Source organism: Nerophis ophidion, linkage group LG13 (assembly GCF_033978795.1).
Source record: "Nerophis ophidion isolate RoL-2023_Sa linkage group LG13, RoL_Noph_v1.0, whole genome shotgun sequence".
In the NCBI taxonomy this organism is placed as follows: Eukaryota; Metazoa; Chordata; class Actinopteri; order Syngnathiformes; family Syngnathidae; genus Nerophis; species Nerophis ophidion.
Genome location: NC_084623.1, coordinates 30,093,551 through 30,099,185, shown reverse-complemented (window position 1 = coordinate 30,099,185; position 5,635 = coordinate 30,093,551). Strand labels below are relative to the sequence as shown.

Here is a 5,635-nt window from a genome sequence, read left to right as displayed (position 1 = left end):
GAGGTCTTCGAGCTGCTCTTTGTCTGATCCCTCACCTAGAACCTGTTTGCCTTGGGAGACCCTACCAGGGGGCATAAAGCCCCCGGACAACATAGCTCCTAGGATCATTGGGACACGCAAACTCCTCTACCACGATAAGGTTGCAGCTCAGAGAGGAGTAGTATAAGATCGACATGTAAAATAATTACCGGTAAGCTTCAGTTCAACTTTAAGTTCATTAGTTTGTGTACTTTAAGATTGTTAAATCTAATCTGATTATTTTCACCATAACAAGGGCATAGGAATGAGCGTAACATTAAATTGGAAACTTGATACCTTACCAACAAAGCAATAGAACGGTGGAATTAATGAAATAAATAATAAAAATGCATCTCTAAAAAAATCTACTTAACTTCTGTCATCATATGTTCTCCTTTCTGGATCCATTATATTTAACAATATATTTTTTTAGGATTATGATCCAACTTCACACCCTCCTACTGGCACTCATATCTCTTCCCTGACTGTATTACTGATCTTCTCTTTGTTCAAATTTGGTATGTTTCAAGCAACATACATGTTTTCAGTGATTTATGATGTCCTCACCAGCTTCCTGTATCATTCCAATTTGCTTTGCTTCAACTGTCTCTCTACTATGTGTAACATCATCTTCCTAATAAGACATAGTTCACATAATTTCTAACTAATGTTAGATGCAGACATGAAGACAAATGGTCAAGTATGATTAGGTGTTGTCCTTCTGCTGTGTCTCTGTTACTCACCCAGGCATTAGCCTACACAAAACAACAACAACAACAACAAAAAACAACAACGGAGTCCTGAAGTTGTTTCAACCTTTTTGCAGTGGTCAACTGCAGTATGGAGGTTAATCTGTGTCTTTATTACAAAAGCTATTCTGTGACACTGAATTTATGTAACGGAATTTTTTGCCTTTTAATATTGTGAGCTGAATTTTTTCACATCAAATTATGCTGGTAATTTCATTGAAAAAAATCTGGGTTTTAAAATTCAGTGTGCAAAAATTCAATGCAGAAAATTTAGTGTAGAAAAATCAGCGTAATGAAATTCGGTTTAAAAAAAATTATTGTATAAAAATTCAGTGTCGAAAAATTTGCTGCTTCAAAAGGCAAGACTTCTTCCGGTAAATTAACGCCGAAGCAATCGATCCTGTTTCAGAACCAGCCAATGAGGTGTCAAGTTTGAAGTCACGTGACACGGGTCTTGCAAAATAAAAAAAGCAGTTAACATTATATGACATACTGTAGTTAACATCACAGTTCGGCCCACTGGATATTTTCAAACTATAGAAATGATTCCAATGGTTAAAATCTGCACTTTTGTGTGAATTACGAAGATCTGCTTCATGAAGACGAGGCACGAACCGAGTGGGGCAGAGTGCACTCTGCATGCAGTTGACGGAGCAGCAAGTGTAAGATGGAGGCAAAGTTCTACAGCAAAAGTTCTGCAGAACAGTGATATTATATCGAATATGTGGATGTTTTTTACTCGTTATTTGATTTTTACCTTTGTGTTTCGCAGTGTTGGTTGCATCTTTGTTGCTCTTGCTCGATTATAGAAGATGTCGATCAATGAGGTGGTCCTCAGTAGAGGAGCAACGTTAATATAGTCTCAATATTTTGTGTTTTATTGTTAATAGTTAGTATTGTAAATCATCTTTTCAGTAAAATACTAAAAAGACCATCTCAAAAATGGACTGATTTTTTTTTTTACTGAACTAAATGAGAGTCATCATGTACATTAAAATATAGAATGAGGGATTCAAAATATTAACTATGAACAATAAAACTCTGAACATATGAACGGTGCTCCTCTACTTCCCAGACAACCTCCTTGATCAACATATTTTATAATTGTGAAACAGCAACCAAAATGCAACAAACTTGGTGAAAAATAAAGGCAGAAGAATTTTAAATATCCACTGTTTCCGCCCAAGTGCAGCGAGGATAGACTTCAACATCCCCCTCGACCCCAAGAGTGACACGGGATAGAAATGGATGGATGGCACTCATTCGATAAAATGTCAATGTTCTGCAGTACTTTCTACAACAAAGTTTTGCAGAACACTGATATTACACCGAATTGTCAGGCTTGTTGCTTCCCCGTACTTCGTCTGCTTGAAGCAGCCCTTTCTATGGTCACTGTAGTGTTCGGTTAATCCAATAATGACCAAACCATGTCTTGTGAACAACATGCTTACGCTCAAACATTTATTCCTCGCAAAGAAGATGATGGAAATGCATCATTCAAGAGAGTTGTGGTCAGTAAGAAAGCCAATGGCACATTGAGAACGTTTAACCATTCAATTGAACATACTAGAGATCTGTACATTTTCAGTTCAGGAGATGGTTTAGCTAGCCAAACACCAAAGAAATCTACAGTAACTAGTGCTTTGCTTTTAAATTTTTTACACAGGACAAAAGCTTACGGCTACATCTTGAAGTGAGAATCTTACAAATATCAAAATTATTTTTTTTATGATCATAGTGAAACATAATTTTGAAACATGTTTATGCAGTAACTGTAGCTTTACACACAACATGCTTTGCTATTTTTGCAGGAAGTCGTCACTGGAGACATTCAGTCACACACTTCGGAAAAGGAGACCTTCTTCTCATTGCCTGTGAAAAATACATGACAGGCAGGAGGTTTGCAGATCAGGTAACTTTTGTAATGTATGTGCTTCTGCCAGGTGAGATTTTACTCACCTTTTTTATTTAAGAAGAACAGAATGTATTACACGTGTCACACTGGAAGCAACGCTTTACATCCAGAAGAATTGTTTTATTTCATTTTCTCATGTCAAATAACACACAGAACCCGCAACATGACTTATGTTTGGTTGTATATTTACTTTGTATTTTTGGATATAATAGTTGAAGTGTGTTTTTTTATGGCACTGACAACGACAGCTGTATTTCCCTTAAGAACAAACAAATGTACAAAGAATGACCCGAATACGACTGGACATAAGCTGCTTTATAACCTCAGTACAGCATGAAAAAATTATCAAATTTTGTAATAAACACTTGTTTTACTTTGTTGTTTTGACAGTGAGAAACAACTGCTTGCCCACTCTCTGACCAAGAACCTCAGTGTTCAAAGACCAAGAAAGACTAAAAAAGTCTGAGGACCCATCCATCCTTTTTCTACCGCTTATTCCCTTTCGGGGTCACGGGGGGCGCTGGCGCCTATCTCAGCTACACAATTTTTTAAAAGCTTTGCAGTCAAGGAGGAGTTTTTAAATAGACTTCGATTGTTGATAAAAATACATTTGTCCAAAAATTTGTATTGTTTGTTGTTTCACTACAGACCATATTTTTCCACACACACACACACACACACACACACACACACACACACACACACACACACACACACACACACACACACACACACACACACACACACACACACACACACACACGCACACGCACACGCACACGCTCACACACACACACACACACACTTCTGATTTTGAAACATAAGTTACACTTGGGTGTTCTTAAGTATAGATACTATACAATCTACTATACATGTAAAAAAATTTAACAATTAGGCTGACCCAATTCATAATACACACACACACACGCACACACGCACGCACACACACACACACACACACACACACACAAACACACACACACACACGCATACACACTCTGGCAGGGCCCTTTTAGGTGTTTCTCTTATTAATGACATGTAACCAAGGCTTGAAAACACCCTATGCCTCGAGTTGAAATAATTCATTTGAGTTAAAATAATTCATTTAGTAGAGATGAATTAATTTCAGTTGAATAACTAAGTGTTAAAACGGGTAAACACTAATCTGCACTTTATGTTATTCATTTATATTTTTAACCTGCTCAGGGATGGGAATTTTCCGCGGATCCGTGGAATTCCGCCGATTTTGGCGCTGCCAGGTAGGGGTGTAGCGGTACGTGTATTTGTATTGAACCGTTTCGATACGGGGGTTCCGGTTCGGTGCGGAGGAGTACCGAACGAGTTCCACACAAACATATGAAGTAGCCGCCTATGCTAAAGTCTTAACAAGCTGCTCCTCTCCCTTCTGCCTCTGTGTCTGTCTGTACACAGCACCCAGCATTGTCCCTCCCACACAACCATCTGATTGGTTACAACCGTAGCGATAAGCCAATCAGCAGTGTGTATTCAGAGCGCATCTAGTCAGCGCTTCAGCATCGAGCAGATAGGCATTCAGCAGGTGAGCAGCGGACTCTCCAAATTGTACTAAACACTTCCAAGTCAACTACTTTCTAAACATCACTATGAACCAGTTGATCTTCTAGAAACACTCGCAGTCCTGTTTGAGGTGAAGGCTAGTTAGCTTTTAGCGTAACGTTAGCTCATTTTGCGATGTGTGCGCGCACGCGTGTGTGTGTGTGTGTTACAGACAGTGTTGATTGAGGTGTGTTGAAGCAGCAAAAAAGGATTGATTGATACTTTTATTAGTAGATTGCACAGTTCAGTACATATTCCGTACAAATGCCCACTAAATGGTAACTTCCGAATAAGTTTTTCAACTTGTTTAAGTCGGGGTCCACGTTAATCAATTCATGGTACAAATATATACTATCAACATAATACAGTCATCACACAAGTTAATCATCATAGTATGTACATTGAATTATTTACATTATTTACAATCCGGGGGGTGGGATGAGGAGCTTTGGTTGATATCAGTACTTCAGTCATCAACAATTGCATCAACAGAGAAATGTGGACATTGAAACATTGTAGGTCTTATTTAATAGGATATGTACAGCCAGCAGAGGACATAGTGAGTTCAGATAGCATAAGAACAAGTATATACATCAGAAGTACATTTGAGTTGTTTATAATCCGGGAAGATGGGATGTGAATGGAGGAGGGTATTAGTAAAGTGTTGAAGCTGCCTGGAGGTGTTGTTTTAGAGCGGTTTTGAAGGAGGATAGAGATGTACTTACTTTTATGCCTGTTGGGAGTGCATTCCACATTGATGTGGCATTGAAAGAGAATGAGTTAAGACCTTTGTTAGATCGGAATCTGGGTTTAACGTGGTTTGTGGAGCTCCCCTTGGTGTTGTGGTTATGGCGGTCATTTACGTTAAGGAAGTAGTTTGACATATACTTCGGTATCAAGGAGGTGTAGCGGATTTTATAGACTAGGCTCAGTGCAAGTTGTTTTACTCTGTCCTCCACCCTGAGCCAGCCCACTTTGGAGAAGTGGGTTGGATTGAGGTGTGATCTGGGGTGGAGGTCTAAAAGTAACCGGATTAGTTTATTCTGGGATGTTTGGAGTCTATATTTGAGGGTTTTGGAGGTGCTGGGGTACCAGGAGGTGCAAGCGTAATCGAAGAAGTGTTGAATGAGAGTTACCGCTAGAATCCTCAGGGTGCTTTTGTTGACCATAGAGGAGATTCTGTAGAGGAATCTCGTTCTTTGGTTGACCTTTTTGATTACATTGGTTTGCCATTTTATCACAGGAAAGATTAGCCTCTAGAATGGAACCTAGGTAGGTGATCTCATCCTTCCTGGTGATAACAATGTCACCCACTTTTATAGTGAAGTCACTGACTTTCTTACTTACGTTTGATATGGGACCCAAATAGGATGGATTC

General features: G+C 39.0%; 1 long non-coding RNA gene across 1 annotated transcript; it reads left to right on the top strand.

Annotated features, from left to right (window-relative positions):
- Positions 1 to 1,228: 1,228 nt before the first annotated feature.
- On the top strand, positions 1,229 to 3,192 carry LOC133564938 (uncharacterized). The gene is made up of 3 exons (XR_009809377.1): positions 1,229 to 1,429; positions 2,579 to 2,679; positions 3,073 to 3,192. It is a non-coding gene; the product is annotated as an uncharacterized LOC133564938 (long non-coding RNA).
- Positions 3,193 to 5,635: the final 2,443 nt, after the last annotated feature.